We start from the raw sequence: 15,282 nt of genomic DNA on the forward strand, positions 1-15,282 counted from the left end.
TCTTTACTGGCAGAAGGTGGACCCAACAGGGCAGACTTCGGCAGAGGACAAAGAGAGTGTCCCACTCTCAAAGGTCTTCGACAACAGGCTGCTAACCAACTTGATGGGAAAGAAGTTGGAAAGCACAGGTTTTGCTGGGAAGAGGGCCTCTTCTACAGTGAACCGACAGAATCTATACCTGGGGACTGCAAAAGAATGGTAGTGCCCCTTTGCCAACAGACTCCAGTTCCTACAGTAAGCCCATGAGATACCTTTGGCTGGTCATTTGAGTTTCAAAAAGACCAAGGAAAGGCTCTCCTTATAATTCTACTGGCCTAAGATGGGTTTAGAAGTTGACAAATTCTGTAGGAGCTGTCACACTTGCCAAATCTCTGGCAAGAGTGGAGCCAAGAATGTGGCACCCCTGGTGCCTCTCCCAGTGGTGGGAGTTCCTTTTGGGAGCATGGGCATCAACATTGTTGGTCCCCTTGACCCTCCTACATCATCAGGGAACAGGTTTATCCTGGTTGTAGTAGACCATGCTACAAGATACCCAGAAGCCATACCTATGAAAACTGTTACAGCTCAGACTGTGGCAAAGGCTTTACTTGGTATTTTTACTAGAGTAGGGTTTTCCAAGGAAGTGATATCTGACAAGGGATCCAATTTTATGTCCCACTACATGCAAGCCATGTGGAAAAACTGTGGTGTCACTTACACGTTCTCTACAGCCTACCATCCACAGACAAATGGACTGGTAGAGAGGTTTAATCGTACTATGAAGAACATGATAGTTGCTTTAGAAGAACCCCTTAAAAGAAAGTGTGACCTTCTACTGCCATGCCTTCCCTTTGCTTATAGAGAAGTCCCTCAGGAGGGAATTGGTTACAGCCCCTTTGAACTTCTCTAAGGCCATCCAGTCAGAGGTCCATTGGCCCTGATCAAGGAGGGGTTGGAGAGTGCTCCTTCCCCCAAGCCAGTCAGAGTGACTGACATATGATAGGTCTCCGGAGGAGAATGTCACACATGATGGCAGAAGCTATTGATAACTTAAAAGCAGGTCAGGCTCTAGTCAAATATTGGCATGACCAGAAGGCCAGCATGTTTGAGTTTACTCAAGACCAGCTTGTATTAGTTATGGTACCAACAAGGCAGAGGGCCTTGCAGGACAAATGTATAGGACCCTTCAAGGTTATGGGCAAACTTGGAGAGGTGAACTATTTGGTGGACTTAGGCAGACCTAAGGAGGCTCCCAGAGTCTTTCACAGCAACCATTTGAAGGCATATTTCTCGAGACCAGAAGTGGGAGCTTTGCTTCTAGCTTCAGCTCAAGAGGAGGAAGAGAGTGAACCTCTACCTGACCTACTCAGAGGCCAACCTTTGTATGAGAAAATAGAAGGAGTCAATCTCTCTTCTCAGCTGAGTTCTGAACAACAGAAGGAGTACAAAGTTCTGTTAAATCAGTTTTCCTCCCTGTTTTCACTATCACCAGGCTTGACCCCTTGGGGCCAGCATGATATTCTCATTGGCAACTGTTTACCTGTGAAAAGCAGAGGTTACAGCATGTCAGAACATGTGAGATCCTACATCAAAGGAGAGGTCAACAAGATGCTTGATCTCTGGGTTATAGAGTCTTCTACAAGTCCATGGTCTAGTCCAGTTGTTCTAGTACCAAAGGCAGAATGCAAGGAGTTGATATTCTGTGTAGACTATACAGCTCTAAATGCAGTCACTAAGACTGATGCTCATCCTTTGCCAAGGACAGATGAACTGGTGGATAGATTTGGTTCAGCCAAGTACCTCAGTACATTTGATCTGACGTCAGGCTATTGGCAAATAGCCCTGACAGACCATGCCAAGGAGAAAACTGCATTCTCAACCCGAGCAGGCCTCTACCAGTTCAAGGTCATCCCTTTTGGACTAAAGAATGCACCGGCTACATTCTAAAGGATGGTCAATCAAGTTCTGAATGGGATGGAGGACTTCTGCATGGCATACTTGGATGACATTGCAGTGTTCAGCCCTACATGGAAAGAACATATTGATCACTTAGGATATGTTTGGCAGGCTCTTGACCAGGCCCATCTGATCATACAGACACGCAAATGTCAAATTGCTCAGAGCAAAGTGATCTTGGTCATAAGGTAGGAGGAGGTGAAATACGGCCATTGCCCAGCAAAGTACAATCTGTGCAGAACTGGGCCACCCCTACTACTCAAACCCAAGTGAGAGCTTTCCTAGGTCTCACTGGGTACTACAGGAATTTCATAGAGAACCATGGTAATATAGCTTCTCCCTTGAATGTGAACTCCTCTCCAAAATTCTCTAAAAAAGTTCGATGGAATGAGGAGTGCACTCAAGCCTTTTAAAACCTGAAGAAAGCCCTTTGTCAAGCTCCAGTCCTAAGAGCTCCTGATTATCGCCAACCCTTTATTGTGCAGACAGATGCCTCCAATACAGGTATAGGTGAAGCCCTGAGTCATCTGGATGAGAAAGGTAGGGAGCACCCCATTTGCTTCATCAGTAGGAAACTGAAGGAAGCAGAAACAAGGTGAGCAACCATTGAGTGTGAATGTTTTGTGATCTCTGAAGAAGTTTAGACCATACTTGCATGGATCTACTTTTGCGATTCAGACAGACTGCCAACCCTTCAGATGGTTAATGCAAATGAAAGGTGATAAACCAGAACTTCTGAGATGGTCAATCTGCCTGCAAGGGTTTGATTTTACCATTGAGCACAGAGCAGGATGTCACCACCAACATGCTGAGGGTCTCTTTAGGATGCTTTCAACTGAGTAGAGGTAGAGCATCATCCATTAGTGGATTAAATCCTCCTGTCCCGTAGTCTGGGGGGGATGAGTGTTAGGGAGAATTCTCAAGAATGGCTAATTTCCCTTACCTACTGAGTCCCTCAGCAGTTTTGCTGGATTTCTAGGATTTCTTTTTTCACCTGGTAAGAGTGTGAGCCTTTTTTTCCCACTCTTACATGTGTTTTGCTGTGTGTGTTTAACATTTTCTTGTGGTCATAGACTGTAGAGCCTCACCCACTTCATAGGCATCATCTTTTTATTGTGTGTTACACAGCTCCTTCAGTGAAATGACACAGGATTGTCTTTTAGACTTCCCAACTCAGACTCCATTTTCTGGGATTGACTACTGTCTCCCAGAACATGTAAAGTTGCCATTAACTTTATTAGTCTTTTAAAATCCACAGACCCAGTACGCCCTATCTTACATAGAGTACTGGAAAGAGTTAATACTTATACCTTTTTGTCTGTTTCTCTTGGAGCATTGTTTTGCTCCCCTTTCATCAAGACTTGGCTGGTGGCAGTGGTAACTACCCTATTGTTCCTACCGCGGTTATCTTAAATAACCATGGTATTGTTTTAGACTATCTTGGTAGCCTCGAACTTAAACCCGCTGGACCATATAGGTTTTTATACTGTTCCGGCTGGGTTTATTCACCATTTCTTTTTGAAAATGTCTTTCTCATGTTTTACGGGTTTGGTTCCTTTGTTCATCGTCTTTTCTTGGGCTTCTTGTCATGACCACTGTGAGGGGGCATAAGTTGTGCCACAAGTAGGCTCCCACCAGAACCCTGAGGGCCTTAAAACCACTGCAAAGAGCTCCTGGGGCCAGTCTTGGCGCCTTTGGCACCAGGCTCATATGTAGGAAGGAAGGGTTATTCAAACTAGGTCCGATTTATGTACATGGGCCTTTAAATCCAACATGGAAGCACCCACACAGCCTAGTTCTAAGAACCAAGACATGTGGTATAGTGTTTTGGGTGTGGCAGGCATGGAACTACTTTCCCTGGTACTACTTTACCTGGGCTATATAAACCACACCCTGACTGCAGAACAAGCTTTGTGTTATTCTGCAACCTGCGCCGTGTCCAGCTCCTGGTCTTCAGCATCTTCCTGTAATCCTGCAAGAACAAGATTATTCTGTTTTACCTGAGAAAACACCATCCAGCACTCAGCATCGCAACTGGGCTGAGGAAACTCATCTGTGGAAACCGAGAGAAGAAAAACATCACTCACCTGTGAGTACTAGCTTACAGACTTCGGGTGAACCGCTACCACAACTGCTGTTCGAACATTGCGACCTGCAATAACGGGAACGGAAAAACAATATTAGATAGTGCGCTTCCAAAACATTGAATTCCATCAGTCTTACCTAAATTCCATCGCGCTACGCCACGCTTCCATCCGGAGCACCACAGCAACATCTTCAAAAGAAAAGAGACCTATTCAGGTTCGCTTTCAATATTAAACAACCGAACAGCGCTGTATTTACCTTAACGGATTCCGGGGGCCTGTCTTTCATTGTGCTCTCATGCACTCGCAGCACCACAGCGGCCTGTGAGGAGAAGAAGAACAAAACACAGGTTAGCTTTAAAAGACAATAAAGGCGCTGTGCTTCACGCTTTCTCTTACCTAGAAAACATGCCTCTCCATCCGGCACACCAGCATCAAGACCTTCACACCTAAAAAGAAGGAGATAAAGACATTTACGAATTCCCACCATAAACAGAACAAAGACTTACAATTAACACACCTACCTGCCTACCAGCAGATTCAGGGTCACAGCAGGCCTGGGCCCAAGGAAGGCGTACTGCACCAATGAAGCAACTTGGGCAGCTCGCCAACAAATGTCAAGCGCCCCTGCACAAGAAACGCAGGACGGATAACTCACCCTACAAATAACCCAAGATTCATCATTCAGCACTGGGCAACTACGCATCAAGGGTTCCAGATCTCAGAGCATTCTAGGCACCCCCGGGGATATCAGATGAGCATAACACTTCTCCACAGAAGTCCTCCTTAGGCGTCCTGAAAGTCTGGGTAGGCAGGATGTGAGGGAGTGGTTTTAGGACCCTTGCCACTGTCGCACTCCTGTTTGATTGGTTAGGTGACTGCTGTGTGATTGACAGCCAGGCTGTGTGAATGGGGGAAAACTGCATAAAACGCTGGTCCCTGGGATTGGAAAGGCAGAGTCACGACTGGAACGAAAGAACTGACAAGGAGCTGACAGAAGAGGACCCCTACAATGACTGAATCGCCTGGTGAAGCCCTGCTGCAGGTCAGAATCTTCAAACTCCAATGACATAGAAGATCTACCAGGAATCTTCTTCCCCTGAGCTGGTGCGACCAACCAGTTCACCCAAACTGCAAGCCAGGACTCCCTCCTCTGGTCGAATTTGCTGTACAGAGCTACAGTGAACCAGATGGCCAGGAATATCGGAACTCTGCTTGAGTTTTAAGGAGTGCATCTTTTATTTGTTGCTTTGCTCTGCTGCTGGTTTCTTCCCTGGGCAGTCCAGTCTTCCTACTTCATGTCAGTCAGACAGTCGCTTCAGGAACCGTGAGCCTGCAGGAACTGCCAGGAATGTCCGCCTCAGCTACAGCTTATTCTCCATTTAAAGGTACTGTGCAAATCTGGTTGATCGTTTCTTCCAGCCTGCAGTGAAGGTGTGTGAAACCTTTCGCCAATCCGAGGGCTTGTCCTTCTCTACTCTTTAAACTAACTTTTCTGCCGACCAACTTCGTCAGGAACTCTTGGCACAGACTTAACCGCAAACTACCCTGAACTGTGTGATCTTGAGCAGAAGACTTTTGTCCTATTGACTTTGGCCCTAAGCCTTTTTGATTTGATTCCATCACCGTAGTTCCTCTTTCTAGATTGCCATGCTTACTTACCTGTTGGTGCTGCTCAATTTTTACCTAACTTTGTCTTTCCTTCCCTTTTGCTCATACTTAATTTTTTAGTTTAATTTGTCCAGAATCTTTTGGGAGTGGTGTGATGTATTAGGAGTGTGACATTTCAACTGCTGTACTTTAGTGAGATGTTATACAGCTGATGTGTAAATAAATATATATTTTTTTACTCAGAAACCTTGAGTCATTGTTTGTTTGAATCATAGTAATTGCTGTCCTTTGTATAACTATTGGTACTCCTCACTTGCTCTTGAGATAAATCTGGCTGCTGAGCCATCGCTACCTCTTTACTGTGTAGTACAGGCTTGCACCAAAGGTGAATTTGTACTGTCGCTTGTAGTTTTAATTATGTGCGGTGTTCCCAAAGGGTACTGCATATAATTCTGCCTAACACAAGTAAAACACATTTATATAAGCAAGTTGTGCATGCAGAGAACTCTGCTGCCCGGAGAATGCTCTGCCAAACATTACACGTGCAGCAGACTATAAGTCAAAATCACGTCACTAGTGACGCCACACTGTCTGTACACAACTCTGCAATACAATTGGTGAGGCACAGTGATACAGTATGTATCCATATAGGGTGACCACGTTGGATTGGCTGCTGGGGTGTTGATCCCATGGCACGTGGGTCAGCTGGGCTGATCTCCATGGAGTGAAGGTCAGGTCAGTAGAGGGCAGTATTACTAACTATCTAAACTACTACAAGAGGATCTGAGGACATGAGACAAATGGCAAGCATAAAAGTTTGGCATGAATGGGGGTGCTTTTAGAGTTCACTGACAGGTTATAGGGACATTCTACCCTCTGCACCCAAACGTTCATAATACACAATGCCCCAGACCCAGGTGCCCACCTTGGGGGTTTTGATCTACCTGATGCCTCATGATACGGATGGACATGAGTTATTTTTATAGAGGATATATTGGTGTAGGGGATAAGTGCTATGGTGGGTGTTCTCGTCTGGTTACTGCAAGGAGTCAGATGTGTCTATGTATCAAAGAGCAGATGGACCTGAGCCCAGTGGACATGTGGCCAGGCAGGGTGGGGGTCGAGGGAGCACAGGCAGGTTAGTGGAGATGGATGTGTTATAGGGCTGAGGCCTGCTCTGGTCTCACACAGTGCAGCGTGGCCATCTTCCCCCAGGAGATACTAAATATTGTAATAATGAATGGCTGGACTACCGTGAGAACAGGACTTGTGCAGAGCTTGTAGGAGGTGGAGGTGGCCTGGTCTGTCTGTGTGAGGCACTGGGCAGGGGAGAGGCAGGTTTTTAGAGATCATTCTCTGGCCTAGTAAAATATGGCATCTAGTTTGTTACAAAATGGAGTCTCTGGGCTTCAAAAAGGTTTGGTTATGTGCTTGTTTTTTGTTAGTGGTTAGAGGGTAATTGGTACAGATTATGCACAGGAGAGAGGGGGGCGTCTCCCTCTTTAGCATATGTGGGATTCATCCAGTGCGGGAATGGTAAGTGGGGCAGAAAAGACCACCTCTCCCCAACATTCTCCCCTTTCTTTACTAATAGAGTAACAAATACCCTCCCCCAGTTCATCTATGTTCCTCTGCCCTTTTTATTGCCTCATCCCAGGTGGGAGTGACTTTTATTGGCATCCGAGCTCTGCACACATTTCTGAGGTTCTCCCCACACTGTACATACTCTTCAGGAGTGCATGTCATGTAAATACAGTCTCCATTCCCATCCAGGCCAACCCATACTTCCTTGTAATTTTCTAAATTTTGGGCTTGTTTGATGGTTGTGTGATAGTAATTATCTACTGCCTCCCCTGTGTTATATATTGCCAACATGCAGTATTTGGGCTCATCACTCTCACCTGTTTTTACTTGGGCTTTCCTAGTATCATTAGGCATTTCCCATTACTATTTGTCTTGCCTATAGTCACCATCATCATTGCACTACTAGGAATCGCTTCTGCACAGCATTGAACCCCTAACTGACACACACAGAATCAGCAGGAGGAAGACGATAATGGGGACCAGTAACTTCATTGCAGTTCCAAGCCATGATGATACCCAGTCGTACGCCATGCTGAACCAGTCACTGGGCTGGACACCACCTTCTTTTTATCATTCTCACTCAGTTTGTGCACAATTACATGTGAAAGTGTCCCGTTATCAGCATCTGAAGAAGGTATAAAAGTGCAACATGCACTCCTGATTTTTCAGCAAATACCGCCCACCATTGCTTTGAGGAGGTCCAAGATGTAGTGGCTTTGCATCATCATCAGTCTCAGTGCTCTTAGTTCTACCTCGATGACACTGAACCCTTACTCAGTGTCGTTGGCCAGTTGGATCAGCTCCCAGAAGATTATCTGGAGCCACCTGGCGTTTGCTCGTGCTTGGGTGCTGGGTGTCAGTAATGCAAAAAATATCTCTGCAGAGTTGAAAAGTTTGTATTCATCAGGGATCTGTGCCAGGATGTCAGAAGAGTCTTTAGAGAGGTAGTTGGATGGTCTCTTTTTGCACGATACTTGATCTTGCAGTTTGCCTTCTGACAGTAGGTCATAGATGGGGGGGTTGTTCATTCATTCGTTGTTTGGGGTGCCAGTTGCTGTCTGTTGGGCACCCCTTTCCCCTTGATGTGCTTCTCTGGAATCACCGTAGTGTAGAGTGCAGCGTTGCCAGAGCATAGTAGCCTCTCCATGATGACGGGAGGTGCAAGTATGCCTGTTTCCCACACACCCAGTAGTGATCCATCAGGGCAGCAGTTCCTTTCCGCATTTCAGGGATGATGAGGGTTCTGTTTCAGCGAGTGTTCAACTCGATGGGTACGTTTCCTTCCCCATGAAAGCAAAGTTCAAATTTGTCTTCGTGCTGGATCTTGATCAGTTTTTCAAGTGCTGCCAGCTTGTGATGCGTTGACTCCAGGTCTGGGCACATGTGTCATCCATCCATTTCTGCCTCTCATCCATTCGACAAGCCTTGCAGTGCTTCAGCTTTGCACATGATGGTTGACTCTTGCCATTTATTTTCTGCGAACATTGTTTGTTTTATTGCAAAAGCTGGCTCTTTGAAACATGTCACGCATTTGGGTTTATCCTTGCAGATTTTCTCATCTGGGGAAAGCAGTTGGAGTTGTACTGTGTGTGCCTGGAAGATGCTCCTGATTCTACATAGTGTGAGATGAAGTTCTACTATTGGGAACTCTTGGGTACCAATGCCTTAGGCATCCCTGACACATGAGGTATTAGTCAACATACATAGCAGCTACCATTCGTGGCCTGTCTCCATGTGGTACTCATATCAGAGTACCACTTGTTAGATTGGTCCGGATGGTGGAGGTCTTCTACCTTTCCAACCCCAACCAATGATATGCATCATATGTGTGGTGTTGTGCTTGCCTCTTTTGTCTGTTTATCAATTTATGTTTATCGTCAGCAATTGACCACCTGTGCTGTCTATTAACAACACCAGAGGTTCTGTGTGCATTCATTGTATGTAGGCGATAAAATACCTGTATATGAGTTTACATTGGTGCCAGTGGGAGACAGAGTATACACAATTTCAACATGTGAGGTAGGTTCTTTGGTTGTCTGTGAATGTCTGTTTGGCACTGTAAACATTGCTGGAGTGGACAAATCATCATTTTGTACATAGATTACTCTCTCACTTTCATTAATTACCACTAGCCCAGGTCGTGGTGCTAATTTTGTGTGGTTTTTGTGTAAGGTAGTCAGGTTTGATGATGTGCTGTGGTCTCATATCAGTTTTATACCATCCCATCATAGATTTTCCCCTTCTTGTATTGGTTTTCCCCCTTCCATCCTTCCTTTATGTCTCCCACAATAATAGATACACTCCAATACATTCCTAAACTTAGCAAAATAATTGAAAAAACAATTGCTGTGAAGTATAATCCACAGTCGTACCAATAGGCGCTAGTGGTACTTTTTTCATTCCTACTGCTCACTAACTCAGTTCTAGTAATAGAGAGTGGCATCCTTTCTACCATGGTAGCACCTACACAATGGGTTAAATAAAGTTTGAGTATGAATAAGACATGAGAATGATAGAGAAACAGGAAAGCAGGAAACAAAGCATAATCCAAAATTACTTTTCACATTTCAATATATTGCTCTGTTTCTACATATATGTACATTTTGCTTAAATAATTGCAGTACTCTTGTGCCTTTGTTTTCCCTGTGTTCTCCCTTATCTTACTGTCTCTTTAAGGCACTGCTGCTTCCCGTTCATTTTCTTGTGCTGTTTCTAGTGTCACACTACCATGGGCCTTCCTAACATGTGACAGGTGGACCCAATATTTCAGGCATTTTACCTGTACTGCTAGAGGGGTGCAATACACTATTTCGTGTGGGCTATGAAATTTAGGTGAGTTCCACCTCCTTACAAAGCTCTGAATGTACACCAGTTCCAAAGACATTAGAGGTTTTGTTGGGCTGTCAGCTGAGGCCGTGGAAGTATCTGTTTCATTTTCCTTTGTGAAGGGTAGGGCTACGTGTTTTGCAATTGTTCTTACTGCTCTTGTGAGTTGCGTGAGGTACATTATTCTTCCTCTAACATTGTTGCAGTTCTATGTGCATCAGACATCCTTTTCACTGGGGACAGTGGCATTTGCATACGTCGGCTAGCCCCTATTTCATAAGGGGACAAGTGGTGGTCTGTACTGGGCTGTGTGCACAGCTGAAATAAGGCCAGTGGTAGACAATAGACTCAGTTCTTTTTGAGGGTGTGACAGAGTTTGGAATGTCTACTTTTAAGAAGGCAGTTTATTTTCTCGACTATCCCATTCGCTTGCAGGTGGTAAATCGAACACATTTTATGTTTTATTCCAAATAAGGTTGTTACTTCTTTGAAGAGGTAATTTACAAAATGTGTCCCATTGTCGGAGCATATGACATCACATACACCCACCGTGGGAACACTTCTCTTACTAAGAATTTTGCTGCACACTTTGCGTCTGGGTGGGCACAGGGCCCTGCTCCCACCCACTGTGAAAAAGGACAGCCACCACTATCAAGTATCTTGCTCCATTGCACCTCTCTCCCATGTCTGCATAATTGATGTGCAGTTCACGGAAAGGTCTGATGGGGAGGGGCAATGTGCCTCGTATTTTTCTGAGAGTCATTCCTGAATTAAATGTTTGACATTTGACGCATTCAATGGTCAATTTGGTAAGGTATTATTGGAGGTTTGCAATGAACCAATCCTCCTGGATGTCTCCGGCTATGTGTGTTTTTGAGGTGTGGGCAGGAAAGTGTAATTGTTGGAATGCTATTTGCAACAATTCTGAAGGCATTACTACATTCCCTGTCATGTCATGCCTCCATAGGAGATCTGTGAGTGACTGTGTGCATCCCCATATTGTGCAGAGTTCTTGTTCTACCAGTGGTGCTTCCTTTCAGAGCTCTATTATTTGTTCTATTGGCAGTGCATTGTATCCCTCTCCTTTAGGCTCTTCCTCTCTACCTTTTAGCACACATTCTGTCGTTGGTTGGTTTTGACAGTAGGCTGCTTGCTTTGCAGTGGCATCCGCCACTGTGTTCCCCAATTATATATTGTCACTGTTGTTGGTATGGGCTTGGCATTTTACCAGGCCCACTACAGATAGTTCTGCAAGGGCTTTGATTAATACATTTAATAACTCTTCAAGTTGCACTGGGGACCCATCAGCTCTTCTGAACTCCCTTCTTCTCCACCGAGATAATCCATATTGTACCGTGGTGGTTACATATGCTGAATCAGAATATATGGTTACTGCACACACTTTAGCTGCATGAAGAGCCTCAATTAGTGCTACCAATTCTGCTGCTTGGGCCGAATAGTGCATTGGTAAGCGCTTTTGTACCAGAATCTCATATTCTCCCTCCTCCAATCTCACTACCGCTGTGCCAACATGCTTTTCGCCAGTCTGTGGGAAAATGGATGCTGACCCGTCTACAAAGAACATGTATCCCTCGCTTAATGCATTTTCATTTGCTTTGGGAATGTCGTCTCCTTCCCCCTCATAAGTTGCGCAATCATGGTCCTGCATGTCCTCCATTGTGCATGGCTTTGTGATGAATGTGGCTGGGTTTACCATTTTGCAGCGTATTACGTGAACATTTGGGATTGAGATGATTATCTCAAATGCTGATGCTCTCTGTGTCGTGAGGGTGGATTTGGGTCGCTCAAGTATTGCAAACAAGGAGTGTTCTATGAACAATGCGATGGAACATCCCATCACAATTGTAGAGCTCTTTTCGATTGCAAAGGCAGTGGCTGTTAAAGCATGTTTGTATGCTAAATGAATCTGCATTACTCAGTCAAGAGTGCCACTGCAGTATGCTAGTGGCCTGTGACCCAAGGATGTTTTCTGTGTCAGTACTGTGGTCATCAGTGTTCCATTTGAATGTGAGAACAGGAAGAATTCCTGTTCATAATCAGGTGTGGCTAGGATGGGAGCTGTACATATCAGTTCTTTTAACGTTGTGAAAGCAGTGTGCATTTCAGATGTCCATGTAATTGTGGTGTTGCCTTTTTGAGCTTCTTTTAATGCCTGTAGCAGGGGTTGTGTATAGGCGGTATAGTCTAATATCCATGCCCTGTAATAGTTACATATACCGAGAAACTTCTGCATGTCCTTTACCGTGTGGGGCCTTGTTGCTGCTTGCACTGTTGCTGCTCTGTTGGGTATTATTCTCTTACCATCTTTTGATATCAATTGGCCTAGGTACAATACTTCTGCCAGGCAATATTGAAGTTTGCTCTTAACCTTGTACGTATTGAATAATGGAACTTAGAACATCAATATTGCTGAGGTCTTTGTGCAATATTCTGTTAAAAATACTTGGACTTTCGCAATACCCCTGGGGCAGTTGTCAATGTTTGTATCTTTTCCCCTCTAGGTTAAAGGCTGTTAGGTATTGGGAGTCTGGGTGAAGAGGCACTGAAAAGAAGGTGTTGTTCAGATCCACTATGGTGAAGTGTGTGGCCTTTTTGGGATACTACAAAAAATGGCTGACAGGTTTGGAATGAGAGGGAACTCCTTTTGGACAATGTCATTTAGTGGGTGGAGTTCCTGGATCATTCACCATAAGCCCCCTTTCGCTTTCTTGATCGGATGGATCGCAGTATTGCATGGTGAGTTGGAGGGGACAATAATGCCCTGTTGTAGTAGTGCGCTTATTGTGTCTTTTATTCCTTCCTCTGCTTCTTTTGATAGGATGTATTGTCTGACCCTGGGAAATACTGCCCTGTGTTTAAGTTTCATTTTTATTGTGGTCACTTTCTTAAATAACCCTATATCATGGGGGTTCATAGTCCATAATTATGGTGGCACCTGCTGCAAGTATATATCGCAAAAAGATGGCGGTGCACAGACAATGTTTATAGAAAACAGGGACATAGGCTACCCCGCCTGTCTGGCACTGGACAGTAGTGTTTATAGCACAAGAGTGACTGATCATATCATTAGATCTGTACTTGGATTAGAGAGCACCAGAGATACATTTGTACATTAACACATTTTATTATCTGATGTGGCATGAAAAGGCCTAATGAGGCCGTTAAACATACATGATCATTTTCAAGCTCATTATTTATGAGTCGTTAGACAGGATATATCATATTTCGTATTCATATAATATACAGTTTGCAATTGGATATTTTACACTGTGGGGGTTAGTATTAGTCGTGACTTAGAATGTGGTCGTTATAACCAATACATCTGTCTAGTTGACACTAGTTGTGTTTCTGGCATGAGGTAAAGGGTTTTGTGTTCTCATGCCGTCTTCAGGACTGTGGAAGTGGACTGGATGGTGTCACTGGTATATCCCATTAATGGAACATCTAAAAGATTAAAAGAATAAAATCAGTACAGTGGTGTCTCTCTACAGGAAGATAGTGCCTGGGGTGTGTCCTCTAAAACGTCCTACCTGTGCCCTTGATGTCAGTGTCACAGGATTGGAGAAGATATGCAGGGTTCTTATCTGTAGGTGCGTTCCGTGCACCTCTGGTTGTTGGATCCTGTATGTATCAGGTGTGGTATCTATCAAGTTTGGCTGCAAAAAATAAAGGTTTCTATCAGCTTTATGGTGTCTCAGTTATTATTCAACAAAACAAAAAAACACAGCACACTTAGACCCGTTGCAATTTTAGGCGTGCGGTCTTGGCGCTTTATTGGTGGCATTCTTATCTAAAAAATGCCGGGTAGTGGCTTATGAATATTGCTCATAGTGAAAAAATAGCCTGCTGAACAGGGGAACAATAAGAAGGTATGGGTGTGCGGGCACGATGTACATGTGCAGGTACAAGGGGAGTGTGTGCTTCCACTGGCACCTGCTCCGGGCTCCCTTGTGTGTGCCTATCTCATGAGTGGCAATGTGGCTGGGTGAGGACACCAGTGCAGTGTGTCGTACCGCAGTGGATGTGTAGCCCTCATCTGAGTTAGACACACTGGCGGCTCCCTCCACATCTTGAATATCAGTGGTGGCTCCCAGCGTTTGAGGTGCTGATGACCTGTGGCCTTGTAGATGTTGCGCCGTTCTGAGTGGGCTCCGGTGGAGTGACCTAGGATGTGTCCTGCATCTTGCCTTCTCATGGAGGTCCGTTTGCAGGGTGGTGGTGCTGGTTGATGTGCGTCGGGACATCCGGCTGGATGTGGATGCTTCTTCCCCTTCATCATTGCCCTGCAATGATCGCTGCATGCCTGTTGGGTAGATAGGGTGTTGTATGAGTTGAGGGCAGCTTACATTTGTATCATGCATTTCATGCCTTACAGTGTGTTAGGACACAGTTTCTATCATGCTTGCCCATTGCATATTAGTCAGTCTTCATGTTGTGATTGGTGGAACGTGCTACAGGGGAGGGACACCTCTTGGACATGTTGGTGTAACATCTTCAGATGTCTGTTGTGAATGCACAGCTCCCATGTCGCTGTGTGTGGGGGGGCTTTGATACGCACCCACACATCATGTTGCTGTGCCATGTCCATGGATGCCTTTCCCTTGGGGCTTAGGTTGATATATTTAGTCCCACACATTGCATACACATACTGGGAATGGGGGATGGGCCTAACATGATTATGCAGTTTTCAGGTGGGGTGTATTCACCTGCAGCTTCCTGGGTACAGGTGCCTGCCTCCGCTCAACCAACTTCCTCGATTGCGCCCATGTCTATCAGAGTGCTCATTTGCTCCTCTATAGACGGCTGGAGAAAACTTTTGAGAGACTACAGGCGGTGGGTTTAACCCTGCACAAAGAGAAGTGCGAATTCCTAAAAGACCGACTGGAATTCTTTGGGTTCACCTTTCATGCTGGGGGCATATCCCCGGATCCTGGAAAAGTCAAGGACATTAGAGAGGCACCTCCACCCACATCACCGGCCAAAGTTATAGGAACTCCTCCCAAGGTGTCAACTCAGGTGGTAGTGGTGCTGGCACTCCTCCAGTCCCCATGTTCTCACTCCTGTGCTGGGCCAGGAGACCACAGACATAGACCCACAGGTCATTCAGCCGCTTGCAGCAATCTTCCCCATCCCTGGGCACACCGCTGACACCTTCTGGCTCGCTTGTCTCCATATCTGTGCTTGCTGCTGTGCACTTGTCTTGTGCTGCTGGGGGCCATAC

This window comes from Ambystoma mexicanum, chromosome 6q, assembly GCF_040938575.1.
Source record: "Ambystoma mexicanum isolate Mex_15411 chromosome 6q, UKY_AmexF1_1, whole genome shotgun sequence".
Lineage (NCBI taxonomy): Eukaryota > Metazoa > Chordata > Amphibia > Caudata > Ambystomatidae > Ambystoma > Ambystoma mexicanum.